This window comes from Lissotriton vulgaris, chromosome 3_1, assembly GCF_964263255.1.
Source record: "Lissotriton vulgaris chromosome 3_1, aLisVul1.2, whole genome shotgun sequence".
Classification (NCBI taxonomy): Eukaryota; Metazoa; Chordata; class Amphibia; order Caudata; family Salamandridae; genus Lissotriton; species Lissotriton vulgaris.
Window position 1 is genome coordinate 55,864,063 of NC_141689.1, and position 24,658 is coordinate 55,888,720.

The 24,658-nt window shown below is 46.2% G+C and overlaps 1 protein-coding gene across 2 annotated transcripts in view; it reads right to left on the reverse strand.

Annotated features, from left to right (window-relative positions):
- The window catches only part of LOC147725932 (uncharacterized), a 44,980-nt gene extending 27,232 nt beyond the window's left edge, over positions 1–17,748 (reverse strand). The window contains exon 1 of one of the 2 annotated variants that reach the window (XM_086960056.1): positions 17,686–17,748. The gene's annotated coding sequence lies outside the window, so the exon portion shown is untranslated. Of the gene's footprint in view, positions 1–17,681 lie in introns of both variants that reach the window. The other variant, XM_086960057.1, reaches the window with a different exon arrangement.
- Positions 17,749–24,658: the final 6,910 nt, after the last annotated feature.

Here is a 24,658-nt window from a genome sequence, read left to right on the forward strand (position 1 = left end):
GCAAAGATACTGCACCTTAGAGCACGTTGTTAAACTAAATATTTAACTTTACCTGTGTCTCTTTTTTACTCCTGTTGTGGAGCGGTATGAGAGTATAATGAAAGACTGTTCTTACTTCCCACCATTCCGGAGTATAATCTTAGTTGTATGTTCTGGGTTATCTAATCATTGGTTGCTTTGCTATAGAACGAAGAGCTAATGTGAAACTGATGCTAGCTGGTTGGGGTTTTCTAGGCACTAAGGTGAGTTTTTGGTACACCACAATTCACCGAGGTCTTGGTTCTCTGTGCACAGTTCTGTGTTGGAGCAGAATCATGGTGACAAGGCCTTTCTGCTGTTGCAGAAGGATGTGAGCCAGAGCTAGCAGCTTTGGGCTGAGCAAGTGAGTGATGACTTCTCCGGCAGCCCTCTGCGATCGGCAGGCAATGCAGCGGTGTGTCTGTGAGTAATGATTCCCACGGTAGCCCTCTGTGGCGAGTCTGTGAGTAATGATTCCTGCAGTGGCCCTCTGAGATCAGCAGGCCATGCAGCGGTGAGTCTATGAGTAATGACTTCTACTGCAGCCCTCTGCAATTGGCAGGCAATGCAGCGGTTAGTCTGTGAGTAATGACTCCTGCAGTAGCCCTCTGAGATAAGCAGGCCATGCATCAGTGAGTCTGTGAGTAATGACTTCTGCTGCAGCCCTCTGGGATCGACAGGCCATGCAGAGATGTGTCTGTGAGTAATGACGCCCCCCAGTAGCCATCTGCGGCAAGTCTGTGAGTAGTGACTCCTGCGGTAGCCCTCGGACATCAGCAGGCCATGCAGCGGCGAGTCTGCCTTACTACCCCTCTATAGCTTGCCCGCACAGGGTGCCGAGGTCTCCTAGGGCTTTTGCCCCACAGCCATTCTGTTTGATAGATACAGAGGCTCTTTCTTCCTGCCTCTCTACAGTTTACTTGTTGAAGTTGCTTAGTCCTCCTACCGCTTTAGTGTGTGCCCATGTGGGAAAGACTTCGCTCCAGCTAATCACAAGTGTGCTTGCTGTTCTTCTAGCACCACACCCTCCATAGAGCCATACAATTATCCATCTCCCACAACTCTATCCAGTGCACCAACTGGGTGTTTCTCAACCTCTGCTTGAACTACAGGGTACCTTCTAGAAGGAACTATTTGACAAGACTGTACGTGCTGGTCTTGACTGAGAGTCACGTTTACAGTCCGAGATGAGCAAGGCTTGCATTTCGATTTGGCTCAGCTTTACAGGACAAAGGAATGATCTTGAGAGGGCTCCTATATGACACAAGGTGCCTTGCTCTCCTGTCTCTCGTGTAGCATTCATTTTTGGAAGGCACAGGGAGATAAAGTGATTTGCTTAGAATCAGAGGATGTTGAGCGCCTCTGACGAGACTCTAACCCAACATGGTGACATCCAAGCCGTTAGGCCCCATCCGCTCCTCTCTTTCTTTCTCACCCACTATTTCTGCTCCTCTGTCTAAAATGAAATAACCATTTCCTACGCAAACTACCTAATCCTTTCTTATTGTCTGTAGAGCTCACCACTATCTATTCACCATGTCACATAAATCCACTACACACGTTTCAACACCACACAATTCTACAACTCACAATTCCAATACAACCCACATAATTCCACTTCACACCACACACATACAGCACACTACAATCCCAAAAAAAAAAACCACATAGATCAGAAACAATAATTTACAGTGCCAATTGGTCTACCTCTGACAAATGCAAGAACTATTGCATTGCAAAATGCTCGTTTTATTGAGGTTTTAAAGATACTAGTAAATTGTCTGGGAGGGACTTATCACAATATTTTATTTGCAAGAACATCTAGGGTTAAAAAAAATGCTCACTTGTACTACACTCCATTATTTTCTCTACATCAAAGTGCATTCCCATTATCTGTGTGGGAGCTAGAAACAAAGAACTATCATCTTTTCTAGCCTTAGCGTGTTCTGAGGCATACTGGAGGTTTGAGTCCTCCTGTTGAGCCAATCAAAAGTCACAGGCTCCATGCAAAATGTAATGGGTTAACAAGCACGCCTTAAAAACCAAACATTTTTTACCAGACCTGGAGGTCCAGCGACTTAAATAATTCACTCGACCCAACTAATACTCTTGACCCATAAATTGGATTCAAATTATGTGATCCAGGGCAAATATTTTTATTCGCTGAGCCACCAATTTATTCATCACATATGAGAGCATCTTCAAATATGTGCGTTCAGAATATCTAGTGTATATAAAAAAATCTTGTTTAATTTAATAGACTAAACTTTTTATATAGATAAATATATATATATATATATATTTAATACAAATCTACCCCCGACTTGACTCCTAGTTCATTAACAGCATTGTCATCAGGGTGGGGGCCTCAAATGTTTCTTAAATCAGGTTTTGAAACTATCGCTTGTACTGAATATATAGCTAAAGCATTAAGTGGTAGCACACATTCATTTGCAATCAGCAGATTTTCCATTGAAATTGCCACAAAATTACCCACTGACATGCAGTTTTACAGATATGTTATGGTATGTTATATAAATTTATAACGCGCATGGCTACTCATGAGTGTCCCAGAGCTGTGCCAGACAGGGTAAGTGCAGTGGGCTTCAGGTAAATAGATGTGTTTTCAGTTTCCTCTTGAACGCAACTGGATCCTGGATGCTGCACAGGGCAAGAGGAAGAGCATTCCAAGCAACTGCTGCTTTCACTGCAAATGAGCTGCCCCCTATCCTCTGAAGTTTGAAACGTGGGACCTGAGCATAACATAAAAACGAAGAACGCAAGGAACGTGCAGGAACATAGAAGGAAAGACGCCTCTGCAAATAAAGTGGGTCACACACGTGGAGAGCACAGTGGGCCAAAGTAAAATGTTTAAATTTCACTCTATCCACCATGGGAAGCCAGTGGAGAGAGTGCAACTGTTGACGAACACTGTCCCGGGCCAACAGGCCCAATAAGAGTCTAGCTGTGGTGTTTTGAACCACCTGTAACTTCTTCAGCAGGTAGCCCCGGATACCAACATAAAGGGCATTGGCATAATCCAGCCAAGACAAGATCAGCGCACAGGTGACAATTTTCCTCGCCACCTGAGGCGGGAGAGGGAAAAATCTTCTAAGAGTTTTAAGCAGGCCAAAACAGCAGCTACCAGTTTCTTGACATGTGTTGAGAAACTATATATTGTACAAACAATGTTTGGAAATGGAGTTTCTGTACACATTTGTCATTTGCATCATATCACAAAGTAAACTGTTTTGATTTGTTTTGCACCTATTTAAATCTTTGTTTGCATCACACTTCTGAATTACAAAAAGTAATGTGCTTTTGTAATTCCTGATCTATTTTAAAATGTTTGTACTATTCCTTTACAAGCTAATTAAAAGTGGTATGATAGAAACAAAACTGACAACCTACAACCTTTTCTTTCACAAGGATTGTCAGACAGCTCACTTCACAATATATGCTGCTGTAAACTGTATTATCAAGATAAGATCAGCGTCAATTAGATCCGAGAAACTGACATTCGACCTCTGTCTGAACAGACAACAAATGTGTAAAGATAAAAACTAGATTTAAAATCATATCTATTACTCAATCACTTCCTGAATAAACAGAACATATGTTCCATTCCAGCTGAAGTTTACTTGCCAGAACGAATGGACTAGTTGTTCTTAAAATAGCTCGACCCGATCGAATAAACTCGTCATAGCGAGTGGGCAAGCAGGTTTTTAGAGGCATAATTGATAAGACCTGCTGCAGTGATATCAGCTCTGCTTCTCTTGTCTATGTGGACTCCTTCTCTTATGGGTTTGCGGTGTTTTAGCAGGCAAGGCGTCTCCTCCAGACAGGCACCGCATATAGTCAGATTATCTCTCAACAAGTCCTCAAAATGAGCATTCTACTCCCAGGTTTGTTGCCTCCAGCAACTCAGCAACTACCCGACTTGGGCTTTGACGAACTGGGTGTTTCTCAACTTCTGCTTGAACTGCAGGGTACCTTCATGAAGACACTTAAGTACTACTCTTCTAGAAGGAACTATTTGACAAGATTGTACGTGCTGGTCTTGATTTAAGAGTCACGTTTACAGTCGGAGATGAGTAAGGCTTGCATTTCGATAGGACAAAGGAATGATCTTGAGAGAGCTCCTATGTTTTACAATAGCTTTTGCATCCACCAAATTTCATAGGCTCTTCATTCTTTTTATAACGGAACAGGGCAATGTGTCCTTATTCGAAGCACTACTGCTAGGTTGGACTACTACGCTATTTTAGGACTAAGCTACTGTCTTGGACTAAGGGTTTTCTTTGGAAGTTTAGACAAGGGAACCCTTCCTGTTGCAGTATCTGGGTATTTGGATTCCCTCTTCTTCGCCTGAGCCATCGAGCAAACAATAGCCATTCCATAGCATTGGCCAGTATTGGTTTGTTATACTGTTTCATCCAGTGCTGAATGTGGGCAGGCAAAGACTTCATATACCGGTTTGAGGTACGTTTGTGTCCATTATTTCTTCGTCAGTGGCTACTAGTGATCCCAGCCATTTGTCAGCTACATCCTTAATGTTAAAGAATAGTGCAAGAGGAGTACTCCCTGTACCTCCTCTTTCTTTTCTAAAGCTAATTCTCTAGCTCTCAGCATTTACCCCGTACGCTCTAGAATTGCAAGCTTAATTTCAAGATAGGGTGTAATCCTCACAGGGTCCACCACTTGATAGGCTGCTTGGACATCCCAGGTTAATGCCCAACAAAGAGAGTAACCCCTAAAGATTACATGGCCGGTTAGCATGTCCCTTAACAAATACATGCCTGGTTAGCAGCTTGAGTAGTACGCTCAAAAATAATGAAGAAAAAAAAAAGAAATCAGGGTCTTCTCCAGCATAACGTTTTTTTTTCAACACAATGGAGAGTATCTGGGGCCCAGTCAGTGGTGGACTTAAACGCCCTTTGTAGGAGAGTAGGGTCTGCAATCCTATGATCACCCCAGATTTTTGCTTTTTGCTTCACTGGTTTACGACTTCTCTGGCTGTGGGCCTGCTAATCAGACCCACAGCCTTGCTGTTTGCTCACTAAATTGACACGTGTACCTTAGGTGCATTTACCAATTGGTACTGGGCCACCTTATCAGACCCTGTAACTCAGGGCATAGGTGTACCCAGGGCCTACCATGGGCTGCAGCATGTATTATGCCACCCCTGGCTGGCCATCTAAATCTGACACAACTGGCTGCACGACAGCTGTGGCAAAGTGGTGTAATCACCCTTTGCTGTAGATATAGTATACCTATATCTAACCCTAAAATGGACACATAGATTCCTATCAGTCACTCCTATGGCAGGCCTTAACAATCCTGAAGGCAGAGTGCGTGGAATCATGCGAGATGGTGCTCTGGCATGAGCTGAGCCCGTCTGCAGCTTGTGGAACCAAGTCCTAATAGCTGTTCTATGATAACGCGTACCATATACTCTTAAGTGCATTATAATCCTCGCGGTTATTTGCTATCTTTGGTATCGCTTTATCAAAACATGTCGAGTAAGGTGTCATACGAATTGGAATACTAACCCCTCGCCAATTCTGGCGACGGGGTTAGCATTCCACCCTTCTAGAGGGACACGACATGTATGTAACTGTGAACCCCGGTTAAAGTTAACTCGAGCCTCAGCATCACAAAATGGATGCTGCCACCACAGACACAAGTCTGACCTCCTGCTGCTGGGAGTCCTTCGAGCGAGGAGAGCTTGGACAAAGGGTTTCCTGTCAGGGGCGGTGCTAGCACCGACCCAGACAGGGTTTTGTGTATCCTACGTAGGCAGGGCTGAATAGGAAGGTGACTGCAAGTGGCACCCCGGTGCTCACTATGCATCTGCCAGTCTAAACCGGTTCCAGGGGCACACCAGCCCCTGAGCTGGGGAAAGTCGGGCATGGGAGAGGGGTGTAACCACCCCCCTTCCTGGTCCCACCCATGGGCAGGACCTAGTCCCGTACCAGCCCCTTTCTTTAGTATAAAGGTGGGAGCGGGGACCCCTTCCAAATTAGATAATTCCGAATCTTGATGACTTTCCACGAAAGAACTCTTGAACCTTTCAGAAGACTCTCCCTTGTGGCTAAGGAGTAGCCACCCTGCACCCGCAGGCACCATCCAAGCATCGCGGTTTGCTGTAAGTCTCTCCTCCGGATCAAGACTGCCCAGCTCGACGAGAACCGGCTTCCCTGGCACCTCTGACCTCTACCTGCATCATCAGCCCAGCTGAGATTCATGGGTGTGACGAGACCTCGAGGGACCGGCCATCTTCAGGACTGCACGACGCTTGCCCAGCACGACCGCCGAGGGATCCTCGAGTGAGTGCTTTGGGGTGTGAGAAGCCCTAACCCTGAGCAGCTCCAGCACTGATGTCCAGCCCCCCAGCATCCACGAGATCTACGTGGGGCCCTTCTGCTCTTTGCTGCTCACCGCGTTGTCTGGCTACTTGCCTGCTGGCTTGTGGCCTTCCCGACGACGAACGGCGACATTTCCAACGCTGGTCTGGTTGCTCCAGACTGGCCCTTGCTCCCCTCCAACAGAGGAGCACCCCGGACCCTCCTGGTCCACTCCAGACGCCATTTTAAGTCCACCGCGTGGGCTTGCATTTGCCAAGACTTGTTGCCCCAATCCTGGGTCCAGCGACGTCGACAGCAGATACCATCGTGGGACAGCTCCATCCTTGTCGCCGGCAACGCCTCCTGGTCCGTGAGACTGCAGAGCCCAGCGTCGCCCACTCACCTGGTCGAGGCGACTCCATCCGGTGCCATCCTGGTGCCCAGCTAATCACTGGCTAGTGATTCAGAACTTGGTCCCCTCTGCTTACAGGTGTCTTCCATCTTCGATCCAGGCTTGGATCACTCCGAATCTCTTCACTGGTCGCCTGCCAGCAACTTCTTCTTTCAGGCACAATAGACTGCAACGAGGATTCCCGACGTCTTTCCAGACCTATGCATCCGCAGCCCCTGGGCTAGGTAAACTCAGCATTTTGGTGCACCAGCATAGCTTTGCTATCCAAGGGTCCAGATCCTTTTTCGTTTCAGCTCTACCTAGTCGGATTCGTCCGATAACACTAACTTTACAAAATCTAGCATCCATAGACTTTGTCCTGCATCCCGCGTGAGAGTGCACACTCTGCACCCGATCTCCCTAGGCCTCCTGCTAGTAATCTGAAGGTTCAGTAGTCCAGTCCTAGCGATCCTAAAGCCTATTAGAGTAGTACTTACCTGCTAGTAATTTCGCATTCCACTTTTAGAGTATATGGTTTTTCGTGCCCCTCGGGCATTTGTGTAAATTGTGCGACTTTGCGTATTTTCCTAAGAGCTTTGTATTGTGCTTAGCGCCCTGTCCTCATAAAGAGTCCAGGGCTGTTATGTTCTAAATAAATATACTTTTATTTTCATAACAACTTGTGTGGTGTCCTTTCACTTGGTGTTCAAGGGGTATATGTGATGGTATAACAGCTGGCTTAACACGCCCTCTAAAGTTTAGCCTAAAGACTGCTCTTGTCCATGCTACTAGGATAGCTGGTCTAACGGTTGACTTACAACCAATCATCAATAAGGGTCGTTTGGAATGATACACAATGATCACTAGAATAGTGAGCACTACATATCAGGCCAACTTCTCACACCCTTAATTTTCCAGTAGCATTTTTTAGTTGGCCCTAAAGTCTTTCCTTCTCGACTCTTTTTCCATCTTTGTCTTTCCAGTCACAAATCTTAATGTCTCTGTTCAATTCGAAAAGTTTGTTTCCCCCAAAGTTTTATATCTGGCATTGCTTGCCTAGGGATCTCCAATGCCATCTTCTCTCTCCACCAGAACAAAAATAAATCCACCATTAAGGAAAGTGAACAGATGGAATCCATGTACCCCTGTACAACACCTATGGCTAACAAAGTTGTTAATTTCTTTCTCCTACCCTCCCCTGTCAGTCAGAGAAGTGTGTATACTTGTTGCCCTTCCTCTGGTTACTGTGCGTGCGTGTAAGAGTGTTTGGGCGGCTTGGTTCCGGTCAACTGTTTCATGCACTTCCCAGTCTGGGGAAAAGGATGTCCACCAACCTTGCAACCCTGCAATTCCCCTTCCCTGTGCCTCTTAAAAAAGCACTTGGCATTGCCATGACTCTCCAAGACTTTAGTGGGAGTTGACAGCCATATTGATGTCTGCTTTGGTGTCTTCTCTCCCCATGGTACTATTGATGGAGCAAGGATTCGCACGTGAAGCGCCTTGCCCAGTGCAAGAACCTCGCCAAATGTATAATACTACTAAAATCATTGTTTGTCGTTTATTGTACGTTTTTCCAAACACGCGGGTGTCCCCGGATGCTTGCTTGTATGTCTTTTTCATATTAACGAAGCTTGCATTAAGGAAAATGGCTGCTTCGCTGAAATTCAGTCTGCGCATGCGTCGGTCATACCCATGTGATGTGACGCACTCGCATTCTGGAGGGAGTTTTGTGCTCATGCGCACTGTTGCAAAAATGGCCGCTTGTCTCTCACCACGCTCTCTGCTTGCTACCGCTGCTTTTGCTTATCTATCTTTTTGCACTAAAACAATAATGCTATAGTTATTATAAAGTAAGGGTTGGTTAATGTTCTATCATGGTATACAGTGTAATCATTTTGGATGTGATTTTAATTTGTTCTCGCTTACTTTTCATGTACCGCGTCTTTGTGGGTTGGGGCATACGTGAGCAACGCCATCTTGAGGCTCCTCTGAACCCTGTCAGCTGACCAGGGAAAGTCCTAACTGCGCAGAAGCTAAAACTAGCCAGCTGGCTCCTGAAGCTCGATGCGCCTGGGAACCCATCCCGAAGATGCAAGATTGTACCTTGGACTATCATACACTGTTGCTATATACTGAACTCGTGCATTGTATTCTGTATTCCTATGCCTGGGAACGTGAACCCGGGGGGCGGGTATGCAAACCTGAATATTAAATATGGGAAAGCTGAATTTTAGGAGGTGGTAATGATCGCACCACCTCTCTTGACCAATCATAATATGAGAAGCTGTCACTTGCAACATTAGTGGGTGGTCTGAGGGTCCCCAAAACTGTATAATTGCCCTAGTTTAGCTTAGGAAAATTGTCCGACTTGTCCGAGTAGCAGACCTGTCACTGACCCTACGATCTCAATAGGTGCTCAATCTGAAAGTGCTGCGGAGCACTTTGTCCATACTTTCCACAAACTCCTAAGGGGTGGAAAATCCTAAGTGCTGGCGAAGCACTTTGCTGGGAAATTCGAAAATCCAATCGGGGTTTCTGGCGGATTACTTGCAGAAGGGGGTAACGCAGGCGTTGCTGTCCGAAGCTGTGGGTGTTGGTCGTACCCTGGGAGGCCCAGTCCTTTGACCCGAACCTGAGGGGTATCCTGTCCCGGTCTGTCCGTGGGTTGTACCTGTTCGCATCTGGTGTTCCTTTTCCGAGGGTCCCTGTCCCCGTCTTCCCAACTGACCCGTGGCCAGGGTTGGTCTTCAATCTGAATTAGGTAAATATTGATTGTGGGTTTGCGTATCTCTATCTCTCTCTCTCTTTCTTTCTCTCCCTCGTATAATCTATTAAAGCATTTTTTACCTGTGATATTGCTATATTGCCGTTGAAACATCAAGTATATGTGTCTGATTTAGTTGGTTCCTTCTCTCCCCCCCTCCTTTAGGAGCTCATTGATTCTATTATAAGTAATAGCTTGTTCCCATTTTGCCCTTTCCTTTAGTGGATTGCAGTGAACTTAGCAAGAATAGTCTAAAGTGATAAGGATAAGTACATGTTTTTAGGTCCATCCATAACTTTTGTCTTAGTATATAATTGCAGTGATTAGTTCTGTTCTAAAAAACCCTACCTCTAGTCTTCCCATATATCCTAATGGTCATATTTTTGTGCAAAGTTACCTATTGGTGTTGATATTGATGTTTGACATATTATTCTGCATATCGCTTATTGTCTTGGCATCTTCTCTTTGAATCTTCATATAAAGTGTTAAACTTCATCAGGTGTCTGTGGTCATTTTACAGAAAGTGAATAAGTATGTACTGCCGTAAAGAAATGTTTTAGGTTCCTGTCTACTATTTTCCCTTTTAGCTCCAGGTCCGTCGAAAGTTTGTGCCTGTGGTAAGTCAGGTGCATGGTAAGCAGAGGTAATCTTGAACTATTTATTACTCATAGAAGCGTGACAGGATTTCACCCGGTTCACAGGAATCACTAATTGAAATTGAATGCACGCCGGGGCCCAGTGCGTGTAAGAAATTGGTGACCCGGGTGAACTGCGCGCTCTATCACTATGGCCATTGTCCTTAGTCTTCTATAACAACTCGAATGTAGGTAATCAGAGATGGAGAAGTCCCCAGTTTGTATTGGTCATCCATAAAGTTCCTTTCTTGCAGACCCCATCCTCCAAAGGCTTCCCATTTCCCTTGCTCTGCTTGGTGACTGTAGCGCCTCTCCTCTCCGCCTGCCGACAGCAAAATGTGGTCTGTCCTTCCTGTTTGTATTCAGTCTTCCTTTTGCATCTTTCTCGTCTATTCCTTCTTTTTCAAGGTCTTTTTTATAACCTCTCCTTCTCACGTACAGATGCTGCTTTCTAACCGAGGATACTTCTACACAGTAATCTAGGATAGTCATCTGCGTTGGAATGAATAAGTGGAGAGATCAAAAATTTTTACCCAGTTTTTGTCGGGCACAACAACGAATTCCTCTTGTAGGAGCACTTCGACCTCTTCTGCTAGGAGTGAGATCTGGTTTTGGTGGAGGATGAGAATATGTAATAAAATGGTGGGGGGACAGAGATCATGAATTCTAAGAGGCAACCCTGCTGAACTACTGATAACACCCAGAGAATTGCAGTAATTTCCTCCCAGAGAGGGTGGGCATCTAGTCTCTCCCCAACAGGTGCTGTTTGAATGGCCTCTGGTTGACGTTGGCGCGAGGGCAGAGGATGTTATCTTGTTGGTGCTGCCCCTGGTTTGCTGCTCACCCAAAAGTGAGGAAGGGATAGGTTGGCAGGGGGCACACAGACTTTGCAATCTTGGTGCCCTTTTTCATCTTTTCCGTCATGACAGCTAATTAGTTCCCCGTAATATGGAATATTGAGGTGCTGTTAGACCTCCAGTTTGAACCTAAAGATGCGAAGATACTCGACAGCAGAATAGGATACAGGTGTTTACACAGGAATAAGTGGCACTGGCAGCCTTGAAAGCACAGCAGACTTTCAGAGGGAAAATAATCTTTCCCTCACAGACTAGTTATTAAACCTTCCTTTTATAGGTCTCAGGGAGGCACTGTACCAATGACTCAATCTCCTTCCAGTGAAATCTATCATATCTCGACATAAGCCAACCAAGTTTGCACACAGTATTAGGTGGCTTCACCAATGCCATGTGTGTGTTGTCGGAGCCAGAGTTCTTGCTCTCCTTACATGGCATGGAAGTGTCCCCTGTTACTAGCTATCTTACAGTGTGTACAAGCTGGGAGACGAGTAGCACCCACTGGAGTACTATGAAAAATTAGAAAAACATGAGACTGTCACATGAAAGACAATTGTACCAACATTTTATCTGAAGAGCGGGATCTTATGAACTATTTTTGCATAACAGATGAGGGATGATTGTGGTTGGACTTTCGGATATATTCATGTTTTTATGAAAGCACGTTAAACATGTATAGTATGTAGTTGCATAGCAAGTTTCACCAACACCTCACGTCCGGAACAACGTAGTGTGGAATACAGTATAATTAACCTAACAAATGACATCTGGGGGTGGGCGGCGGATTCGAAATAGATACCCTGGAAGGTTATGGTAGGTTATGATAGTAAGGGGATTGGAGGTTGGTTGAATTAGGATGGTTGAGGTATAGTTACACTGAGCATGATGGCATGACAAACGGAGTGCAGTGTGGGATTTGTAGGCAGGTATCATGATTGGAGGATTTGTATGAGCAGGTTAAAGAATGGGAGGGATTTGAATTGGAAACAGGCGAAGCGGAGGGGCGGAAACATGTTATAGGAGTTGAAGAGCAGAGAGTTGAACAGTTGGTTGGCGGTGAACATGTTGGGAAGACGCTCGCTCTTACAGTTTGAAGGTATGGATCAGTGTTAATGACGTATCAATGGGGACGAGCGAGATTTGAAGTAAAAGTCGTTTGTAAAGGAGTGCTCAGTGAATGGATGTAGGGTGAATAGGAGGAGTAAAACAAGGGAAGGTGGGTAGTTTCTGGGAGAAGAAGATTCGGGTATTTATGAAGAGGTAGTGTTAGGCTACGATTCTACCGGGAATACGTTGATGATGGGGTGACGTGAAAAGTGAGACCTTTTATGTTATGTGCAATATTGAATGAGTCGCAGTGATGTAAACACACAATCTAATTTATGTGTTTTGAATTTGTAGAGGACCCTTGACGAAGGTCCGGAAAAGGTCCGAAATGCATTGGGTAATTAAGACCAATGATTGTGGATAACTTGTGCACACTTTCGTGCTCCACAATAAGGCCTGGATTGGCATTTCTGCAGCATTAAGATTATAGTGAAGGCGTAAGCGCCTCATGTGCCATGAGGAAAAGCAATGAAGAATGACAAACTTCGGATACAAATGAGAAAAATAAAACTTTGTGAAACATGGTGAATTTTGTGGCATCTTTGTTATGCAAGGAAGATTAAGCTGTGCATCTGACTTTGGGGTGTTGGTCCGCTCCAGGTTTTTGGATATAAACGTGTGGTTTAGGGCAGACCACGCTTCCGGGTCTACAGGTGAATGAAAAGATGAACTTAATTAAAATGGAAGATTTGGGCGAAACTGGTGTGCACTTCGTAATCCCCCTTAATAAAATTGAATGTTTGCAGATATGGCCATAGATGCAGGAAAGGTCATTGGGAGAAGCCTAAAATGTCTTCTCAACAAGTGGCATGACTACCTTTGCCCAGAGAGGGTCCGATTTATCTGGGGGTGACTTGAGCAATCCCTTTAGCATAGGCAGAAATTGGACAGTAGACATCTGGTCTTTTAGAGGGTCTCTACCAAAAAGTCATCCTTATCCTGTGTGCATGCCAATTTTATGGTAGACGGTCGATCTATGAATAATGCCATGATATATAGTGATAACATCCTGGGGAGGTGGTTTTACCAGTATGGCTCCAAAAGTGGGATTATCCACAGCTAGACTCTGTAGTCGCCCCAGGGCTCATCCCCTCCTCCAGCAGAATGGCTGTAAGGATCTTTCCCTTATATGGACTATCCATGTGAGAATACAAATGCAGTAACCAGTGGCGAGATTCTGGTGGATATGGAGGAAGAGGAGAATATGGTTGTGGGGATGTAAACAGGGGTTGAGTTGGAGAAGGTGGTACCGTGGGCTGGGAGTCTGGAGTTGAGGGCTTGTTACCTTGTCCTGTGACTTGGGGGGAAAACCTGGAGTCAGGGTACATCAAAGGTGAGTTTCTATTTAAAAAATCTGCCTTTTCTCTAAGATTCGGAGCAGCATGGAGGACCGTATTCTGGAGGCAATTTAGCAGAAATATTGCCAGTTTATAGATGGATGAGGAGCCGCTTCTTTCTGGCTTCAACCAGTTTTCTCGAGGGTCTGAACAGTGGATACCTCAGATCTCTGTGTCGAAGGGGCCGCAAGTATTGACTTAGTGCTCTGTCTCAATTTTGGCTCTGAAGGGGGGTTCAGTGCCCTGTGGAAAAGTGTTGAGGCTTGTCTCCTTTTGCTGGGAGCTTGCTTGAATCTGAAGTAATCTTTTGGTGCTGACCAGAGTCCGAGGGCAGGTCGGAGGCAGAGGTTACTTTTCTACCCTTCTTGGAATTTGACTCCTTGCTGGAGCAGTGCTCCGCCTCAGTATGGGATTGCTAGAGGGACTGGGTATTTGGCCCTCAAGCTTTGCAGTGAAATAATACTCAAGCCCTATAATGCCCACGTGCCCCATCCTTATGGTCTTCTTCTGAGATGCTCAAGGAAAAGGTAATGTGCCTCCCTGGCATGTTTAACATTTGTTTCACATTCAAAATCAAAATAAAACACCATAACCAGCACACCCACTTATTTTCAAGACAAATTCAGCATATCTGATGGCTCTTAACACACAGTCAGGACACTACCACATTGGAGACCAACATGCATTAAAAAGACAAAAAGGGAGGCAGCAGGAATTTTCCATTAATGCACCAAGGATCTGGAACAATATCCCTGTATCAATAAGATAAGCCCAAAGCTTTTATAGAAACACACAATACAGTAACAATCCACTAACCAGTTACCTAGCCTATCACTTGTCAACTTTAGCTGGCCTTTGACCCTGTACTGCACTCCGCTGTTTTTTGAGCCAGGTTTGCGCTATACAAATAGCACATAGAACAAAAGACGCATCGAAGGCTTACTAAAGCAATTACATTTTACTGAATTTCTATGATATGGGGAACGTCATAATTACCAAGCCAATAAAAAAAGATTCCCTTTGGACACACCAATATCAATTCACTCCATTCAATCACAATAATATCAAATAAATGTGTTACATGCTTGGAACACCTCCATAAGGAATATATGCGGTGTTCGGAGGTTTTTACACGGCACTGCAGGAGTTTTACGAGCCCAGGCTTTCAATCTAACAAGAGGAGCGCAAATTACAGCTGTACCTGAATGACTCAAGCGTTGTTAACAGCTTTGACAGCGCTATAGATTTAAGATTGTGGACCTATCTCCAAGGAGTCTGGGATGAGGAGGTCTTTTTATCTTACTGGTGACCAGAAGTTTTAATCTAGACGAGGGCAATTTAATCCTTTCATGTAAAATTGCCAAGGCAATTTTCGTTTTTAATGTTCAGTCGGATCTGACGAACCAGAATTTTTCGAATATATGACATGATAAGAAGTTTAACCAAGATATACGGTTTGAACTAAAGGAAGGAGTATTATTTATAAGTCCTGAAGAAGGTGGCATTGTCAAGTGGGTCCCACCGAAACGCGTCAACGCATTATACCTTAGTTAAATTCGAATTGGGACAAGAAACACAGAGGCCAGATTCTACTGTCCCTTGCCTTGTTCACAACTGTTTCGAAATAACCTTGCAAAGGCACAGTTGGCCTGCCTCTTTTATGATCCTTCCATGCAATATTTAGGTTTCGCCACTATTATGAACTGCTTCATGTAGGATATTTGTATTGTAAACTTGCATGTCTTTCACTATTAGAGTGAGTTTAGCTACATGTTTTTATGATGTATTAAATCTAACAACTTGACATTGTAATTTTTTATCTTGACGTTTAAATAAAAGTATATATTTCGTGTCACTGTATTCCTTATGGAGGTGTTCAAAGCATATAACACATTTATTTTATATTATTGTGATTGAATGGAGTGAATTGAATTGATATTGGTGTGTCCAAAGGGAATCTTTTATATCTGCTTGTCAATTTAGGTGCTCTGTCTCTCTGGACTGTTTGAGCCCCTTTCCTTGTTTTAAGGTCATAAATAACACCTAAACTGGTTTCATGACTTTACAATATGGACCCTGCCACCACTAGCATCATAAGAAACTCAAGACGTCAAAGTAGGAATTTTGGGAAATAAAAACAGAACTTTCAGGGATCATAAAAGGGTTTTTGTAATAAACATAGCTTTGTGACAATGCAATTGAGTTCAGCGCCCAAAGGGGTATCCTTATATCACAATAAAACGCCATTCTATGAAATACAGCGCTCTGACATTACAATAGGATTTCCTCATAACACCATAGAGCTTTTTGAAGCACAAGACACCTTAATGTTATGAAGAGAAGACTTTACAATTCACAAGGCTTTATGTCATCACAAAAAGCTGTATTACATCAAAAAAGGACTAACATTACACGGCTTGGTGACATATTATGAATTTGTGTCTGCACAATATAGCTTCCTTTAATAACAATGTGCCTTCCTGTTACAAGGCCAGCCTCTCTTGATATCACGTTAGGGCGTCATGACAATACCAAAAAGACTCTAGAACTCCAATCTAAATAGGGATTGCAACTTCAGAAGGAGGATGGTCTTCTGTCCTAAAAGAGCTTCTAGCAACAAAACAGAATTTGCTAGCACAAGTGGACCTCCTGACTTCACAATAATGCTTCCCTACAGTGGCAGAGGCTTGCTGGCATCGAAACTTGCCTCCCTGGCATTAGAAAATGACTTATTGACATAACAATGGGGAGAGGAGTTGGCCTAACAGCTGACAATGGGGAGAGGACTTGGCCTAACAGCTAGGGCCGTCGACCTCGTATCTGGGGAACTGGGTTCGAGTCTCGGCAATGACGCTGAACATCCTGCGAATCTGGGCAAATCACTTAATCTCCCTAAACCTAACAAAAACGAGTGTGCCCTCATGTAATGTAACTGGTGCCATGTAAAAATGGGGTTCTGACCGCTCACCCAATGCCCTTCTAACTATACAAATTCACGTTCTGGCACCGCAAAAGAGCTACCCGATATTCCATTTAAGATCACTAACTGAAACAAAATGAGAATGCCACATAAAAAAAGCCATGTGTTACTGGAGCTGATCTACCTATCACCAGGTTCTTCTTCCCCACCCATTGCTCCCTCTCGCTTTTAACTTCTTTGATTTCTTTTCCTCCTAGTCATCGTACTCTGGAAGTATGGAAGACTAGATTGGCAAAGAAGGAATTTTAGCCCATGATACAGAAATCACAAGAAAGTCGGCAGAACAACTATGGCACTGCTATCCTCGCTCATAGTTGTAGGAGGAGAGCTGCACCTCTTTTAAGCTAAGTAAAGTCAGGGAAATCACAGAGGTTCCACAGGTGGTTTGAGGACGCCAACCTCAAAGCTGCTTTCAGTTTCTCCAGCTTGCTGTGCGTGTTTGCTTTCAGTTTCCCCAGCTTGCCATGCATGTTTGCTTTGTTTCCCCAGCCTGTGCATGTTTGCTTTCAGTTTTCTCAGCCTGCTTGATTTCTGTTTCCCCAGCCTGCCATGCATGCTTGTTTTCAGTTTCCCCAGACTGCTGTGCATGTTTGCTTTCAGTTTCCCCAGCTTGCCATGCAGGTTTGTTTGTTTCCCCATACTGTTTGCTTTCTGTTTCCCCTGCCTGCCATGCAGGTTTGTTTTCAGTTTCCCCAGTCTGCCGTGCATGTTTGCTTTCAGTTTTCCCCAGCCTTCCGTGCATGTTTGCTTTCAGAGACAACAATAAGCCAGTGGAATCTGCGAACCCTAATAAAGGAAGCTGTAAAAGCAACCTCTGGGCATTGCTTGTTTTCACATCAGTGTATAACTCATGAGAAACGTTAGATTTGTTTACAGGATCAGATAGCCCAATGACAGGTCGCTGGGATCAGGAACCTTAGAATGGTACCCGTGGCAAAAGACATTTTAATTTATTAATTATCCGAACTGGCCACAAAAGAAAACATATTACTGGAGAGGGTGACAGTACAAACCCTCGCGAGAACCAGTGGAGTGTTGGAAGAGGGTCCTTAAGCAAAGCAAGAGTAGTCCACGCAGACCCACACCCTGGGCCCACGGGGGTTCAGACCAACACCCTGGGCCCACGGGGGTTCAGCGGCTGGCTCCCACCCCGGAGTCCCCCAGTATATTAGCCGGTGCAGCCTCGGCTGGCTCTCCCGCAATCGCGCCCACCCTCCTTCCCTCTCCCGTGCCCGCAGCGGACTGTACCTACACGGGAGCTCTTCCCTCTTCGCCCCCGACTACGTTGCAGCTAGCAGCCCTCAGGTAGCCTGGGAATGGGAGGCAGAGAAATAGTAATAGGACACGCGTGGCTCCCACTGGCATGCTGCGAGGCGGCGGCCATCTTAACCTGGTGACCATTCCCAGCGTTGCATCACCGATAGAGAGCTGCAATACACTTTAATTTTATTTTAAAGTACTGGACGTATATCAGGCTCTACTTTCCATTACTGCTAACCCACCGCAAGTTAGCACCACACAAACTGTAAGAGTAACAACTTTAACTTCCGTGACTGTTGCAGTACTTAAGTAAACACATGGGGGCTTCTTTACAAGCCCCTTGCGCCACTTTTAAAATGGGAGAAAGTGAGGTAACGGCGGTGCAAGGGGCTTGTAAATAAGCCCCAAGGTATTTCCAGTTTTGCCTTCACCTGCGCGCAATGGGCCTGCAATAAGCCGTGATTGTCCCACGTTTTCTCTTCTCCCATTGGACGCAGCTGAGCAGGATAGGGGTTAGAAGGCAGACTCTTATTGGCTAAAGTTCTGACAGCTGCCAAATAAATATATTCTAGCATTCCAACACGGATTCGATTTTCATGGCACCGACAGTGCCGAAGGCATCAGAGCGCCTTGCAACGCACAGGACACAGGGTTACAGGCATAGTAGTTAAACTCGGACATTTACATCAGTGGATGTGTACAGGAGTGACCATTACTACTATTGGGCAGAGGACATACACAGTAAAAGTATTGATTTAGATGCTTGGATCATACTGGGAAGGCAGATCAGGACGCAGTGAAGAGAGGACTTAAGTCTGGTCGAGGTTGAATTAACCAAGATGTCTGCCAAATAGGAGTGTTGGGTTCTAAAGATCAGAGATGAGACTGTGAGTAAATTATAACATAGTTCATGTATTATTGTGAAGCTACGAACCCAGCATTGTCTCCTTGCTTCCACCAACTCCGAAACCGTCTCTCATGGGATCCCTCACATATTCCATGCAAGACTGACCACAAGCCCAACAAGTGCGAGGACCAGTGCTTGAAACGGAAAAATAAAAGTGCATGTACTTCCGAGAAGTGCTGGTACTCTCCAATTAAAAGTATTACTTCTCTCTTGAGATGTGGCATTACTCTCCCCCTCAAAATAAACACGCATTGGCATAGCCAATAGGTCTCGCCTTTGGGACCTTATAAGTGTTTAGCCATGCAACAGTTGATGTTGTTGCACCAAGAATATTGTGCTGCATAACTAAATACTTATAAGGTCCCAAAAGTGAGACCTATTGCCTATGCCAATACTTGTTTTCCTTTCTTGGGACCCATATTCACTGAGACCATCTTACTAGCATATTCTATTTTAGACTGAAACGAGCAAGGTTTCATACGTAAAGAGACTTGCTCGGATTCAATACTCTCGAAATAACATGTAACGGATTAACCAACATGTTTTGTCATACTAATAATTGCACCACACAACATTTCTAGTATATAGGGGAAGCGCGCCTATGTGCTTTGCTAAACATTAACCCGAGTGTATTTAAATGGCCGCCGCAATGCGGGAACTGTACTGCTCATGCGTCTGTCACACTCAATGACATGCCGTCTTCTTTGCTTTGGTGGGAATCTTCGCTTCTGCGCACTAGAATTAAAAATGGCTGCTTCATGTGATTATACATTAACGCATCTGCTGCTGCTTTGACTAAACCATGTTTGTATTGCCTAATTACTAATGCTGTAGTTGAAATAAATTAAATGGGAATATAGTAGAGATAAGTGGTATACAGTACATTTATTTATTCTTTGTTCTAAAACTGTTTCTCTTCTACTTTGCTATTAGCTCGTATTTGGGCCTGATGTAATCTTGCTGCACTCCATATTGAAAGGAACCGCGCCTGCGCAGAAGAGTCCAAGACTCCTCAAGTCATGCCATTGAATCTGTGCCAGTGACAGTCTTGACTGCAATGTCCCTGGGAACACAACCCCGTGAACTCTCCAGAGTAAGAGAATAATATAAAATGTCAATACATTGTATACCTTTTTGCTACATCCATTGCCAGGTGGAATAAAAGTGCATGGGAAAATAACATTATGGGAGGGAACATTAATTTGAATACTGAATGGAAGTGACCTCATATTATTATGGTGTGATGACCTCTCCTCGTCTTTTGTCCAATCAAAATTGGGGATACACACATTTGCAACATTGGGGGGTGGTACATTGCCCTGGAAAATGGTATAACTAAGGTAGGCTTAGCTAGTTAAATTGTCCGACTTGTCCGAATAGCTGTCCTGTCACTGACCCAACGCACTCAATAGGCGATCGAGAGAATAGGGGCTGGCGGAGCACTCTGTCAGAAGAATCGATAACCCAATCGGGGTTAGTGAGGAGATCAATAACCCAATCGGGGTTCTGAGGGAGAAGAATCGATAACCCAATCGGGGTCCGGCTGTTAGCCTCAGAGAGGGGTGTAACGCTGGCGTTACACTTAGCTGAGGGTACCCGTCCTGACCTGCATCCGTCCTTATCTGGTCTGCACCTGTCCTGATCTGAACATGTTCTGTCTTGCTGACACCTGAACTTTCGGGAGACCTGTTCTTTATCCCATTCCGTGGCCAGGGTTGGTCTTCACACCAATCAAGGTAAATATAATCTGTGTGGGTACATCATTGTACTGTTTACCTTTTCTACCCTTTCTATGTTCAAATGCTTAAAGACATTTTTCATCAAACCTCTGCATATATTTACTTTGATCATTATATTTCTAATTGAACAAGCTTTAATTAAGATTGTATGGACTCTGAGATTTATTATTTTACATAGATGAATTGTTTAAAACTTTCCCAAGTCTGTGGTTATTTTATGGAATGCAAATATGACTTTCTACCTATAATTTTAATTCCTTTGATCCCTTAGGACTTTAGGTACCGGTGACAAGGATTGGTAAGTGTTGGACTTGGCCCTTTTGGCAGGTTCACCCCTAAACTTTTTGCTTTCAAATGTGACCTGGTGTTAGTTGTTTTTGGCTTCTGCGCACTTTAGCACTGTGTCCCAGTGTAAAGTGTGTGCGCAATCTGAGTGCGTGTGGTGAGATTGGCCTGCCCTCCCATAGGAATGCATGAGGGATATGTGTGTCCATGGTAATTCCTGGTGTGAGAGGAGTGCAGGGGCGAGTTTGGTATGTGCAAAATTGTGAGAATAAATGCTGCGCAATGGTGTGCACAGATTGAATGTGTCTAGTGGAGAAGTGCCACTTTTAGAAGTTGAGCAGTTTAGCAGTGAATGTGAATTGACTGTCTGGCTTGTGATTGACAGGGGCGGGCTGGTGTGCCTTGCTCTAGGAGCCAGGATGGGTCTGCCCAGTGGTGAATAGGGGGATCTGCATGTAGATGGGAGGGAGGAGCTGCACCTGGGACCTGAATAGGGCTGTGCCTTCCCTCCACAATGCTGTCTCCACCCCCTGTGGTGCGTCTGATGTCCCTAGCCTGTCCTGTGAATGGGGAGAGGGGCTGAGCAAAACAAAGTTCTCCAGAACCAGTTGTAACTGGTTATCCCCTTGCCCTACAGTTGAGACAAAGGGAATGTGTGTATAAAAAGGGGCTGTGACCCCATGTAAAATGTTCTCTCTTGTTCCTGACTTGAGGGGCTTGATGCTGGTGCTGGGCTCCAGGAGGATCCACCACTCGGGACTGCCTCCCTGCTGGAGGGCCCTGTGAGCTGGCCCCTGGGCACAGCCTCTGGCCCCCCTTCATTCAAAGACTTGGTCTTGGACTTTAGCGCCTGGGAGCGCTTCATTTTCTGCAGTGGGGAAAAGGAGAGCTGTTGGTTGTTCCTGGACAGAGAGCTGGATTTGTGCCCTGGTGAGCGCTCTGTCTCCGCCCTGCTGGACTGGGCTTTGTTATCCTCAAGCAGGTGCCTACCCTCCATCTCTCTACTGAAAAACCGAGCGGGAGCCTACCCCCCATCGGTGATGTGGTTATCCCCCTAGCGGGTGCCCACCCCGCCGGGGACTTTTGCTGTTTTTTCCCTAGCAGGTACCCACCCCGCCAGGAACCTTGTGCCATTTTGATATCCCTAGCAGGCACCAACCCCACCAGGGACCTTGTGCCGTTGTATTTCTCTAAACTCGAGGGTGCCTACCCCTCGTTTTGCCCCGTATTGAAATCACTGCCGCAGGCCGGGCTTAGCCGGAAGTCAGGCAGCCTCTTGCCAGACATGGGCAGGGCTTAATCAGGAAGCAGGAAGCCGCAGGAGCCCACCCTGCGCTCCTGCATGTGCCTGTGAAGCGGACCGCGAGCACCAAGACAGCGTTTGCACCTGGGGCCCCCGAGAGCGAGGGATCGCCCCATGGTGCAGAGTCAGGCGGAGGAGTGCTGCAGTGACTGACGGGGCTCCCGTATGGAGAGGAGAGCCCCGCGTACAGCCGCCAAAGACCGGTAAGTAAAGCCGGCTGGGGGGGAGTTGAGTCAAGGCACCCTGCTGGTGCCTCTCTCCAGAGCAGCCATCTGGCTCCAATGCTTTGCCTCAGTGTTTACTCGGGACCGGGGAGGCCCATTGTTGGACCTGCGATGGGCAAGCCCAGCACAAAGGGGGTAGCTTGGCTCAAGTGTCAAGGCAAGTGAAGGCTATCGTGTTAAGCCGTCTCTGACCCAATAATATCTCCTTGTACAACCACCAAAAAGAAGGACACCACACCACTGTTGTAGAAAAATACGATTCCTTAATGTAAAAGTTCAATGTTGTGAATGGGGATCAATTAGGGAAGCACATATACGTTTCTTTTTGGCCACAATTTGCTGGGTTTCGGTTTTGGAATAAATACAATTAATAAGCTCAGGAATAAATATCATCAATAAATAGAATAAATATCAGGAATAAATATCATCAATAAATAGAATAAATATCACTTTTGTTTAGCAGAATAAATACTGGTTCAGTTAAATAAACATTCACAGGTTCATTCTGGTATCGCTGCCACCAATTAAATACTTCAAGAACACTACATTTGCAATACGTTTCAGGTTGGAAAGATAACTCTTACAGTTTATGACGATTTCACCAATAATGTACACAGGCTTCTCTGGGCACAAAAGGAGTGTTGGGACTATTTAAGAACCACACGGGGTTATGCGCGTGTATCTAAAAGGCAAGGAAAGACAGTGAACACTTCATTTACGCTCGGCTGCCACCGGGTTGAGAACTCATTTTGCCGGTGGGGTCTAAGCGCGCCTAGGGGCTTTACCACTGCTAGCACTCAGGTGGCACCAGTTCAAAGTCTTTAGACTGACGAACGGGGCTGCCGGAGAGGTCACACAATCTTCGCGCTCAGTCAAATAGATTCCGGTTCACAGTTCCTTTACAACGCCGCTCCCCACCTGAAGAAACGGGCCCACCTCACATCGGCTGCAATCGGAAAGCGATTCAGTCAGGGTCAGCTCTTCTCTCGCCAGCGACGGGTTCTCAGGGGCTCCACGGACCTCCCTCCGACTTCCTCAAACAGGGATGGTTCCCACCCACAGCTACAGCCGCCGATTCACTGGGGAGGGGCAGAGACAGTAGTCCCGCCCAACGAAGGCCGGCCTTTCCCCGCCCCGGCGCACCACCTCACCTCAGTCTGCGCAGGAAGCACTCTTTCCCGGTGGGGCTCGGAAACGTCCGAGCTCCTCGCTGGAGGCGCCTGTCACAAAGGGGGCACAGTAGATGCTCGCGGTCGCGGTGAACTCGCTCTCGCCTCGCGACCCGATTCTGTCGTAATTCACCACAGGGGGGGCGGGGAGGCACACAAACACGGCCACAGTCTCTTGGGGACAACGAGGCACTCGCTGGGCAGGCGCTGTAGGCGCGAGGTCACCGCACACACAGCTGACTGGAACGCCAGTCAGGATCCACGCCAGTGACCCTTGCTTGCTCTACTGCCCGCACTACCAGCCGCCTCAGGGGTCAACAGGGCAGGTGTCAATCTGGTGTCAAGTCTGGAATCTCCTTCTTCACCTAGATCTGGAACATCATTATCCTATCCTTACCGCTGTGTGTATGCGCTGCTTGCCGGTCCCCCTGGGCCCCGTTCCACAGCGGCTTGCCTGTGCCGATTGAAGTGGAGGGCCAGGTCGGGCGCCATCTTGGTAGTCCCGGATCCCGGCTGGACTCGAGTTAGCGGTCCAGCTCGGGGAGGGGCTTGGGCTTTAAATAGCGATGTGCCCTCGAGCGCGCAGCGGTCTCGCGCAGTGGGCGCGCCGAAGTAGCGCCAAAGGAGGGCCCGTCTGTGCCCGTCCGTGCCCCGGACGGGCCGAGGGCCAGCCATTCTGCCAGATTACCCTCCGAGAGGTCCTGTTTAGAGAAACGCAAGTATTCCCGCCACGACCTTTTACAACTTGCCTCCCCTAGGGTAGAATTATCGTGTCCACGTCTGGACCCAGGTGCCACTTGGGTTAAGTGCCTTAGCTGTGGTTTTGTCCCCCAAAGTGTGGTTCCCCCACGTTTAGTTAGGAATGGTGGTGCTTCAACCGTGAGAGCAGGACTGATTAATGCTAGATCCGCGGTAAAACATGCTGCAGATATTTTTGAGCTACTGGTGGATGGCCAGTTGGATGTGCTGTTTGTCACGGAGACATGGATGACTAGCACATCCGCTCCGAGTGTGGATCTGGCTGTCCCAAGGGGCTTTAAGATTGCGAGGTTAGACAGACCTCTGGGGAGAGGGGGCGGCTTGGCCGTTATTTTCAGGGATGGGTGGTGCTTCGCCTCTGAGCCACCAATTGCGGGTGCTGGTGGCGAGGTCCTCCACTTCTCTATAATACTTTCCCCTCATTTCACCTTAGGTGGCTCCCTGATTTATAGGCCCCCGGGCCAGGCTAATCATTTTCTTGACTCCCTAGAAGAATATATAGTGCCACGCGCCTTAAGTTTCCCTAAGTTTCTTTTGGGCGGTGACCTAAATATTCATGCAGATGCTCCTGACCTGCCG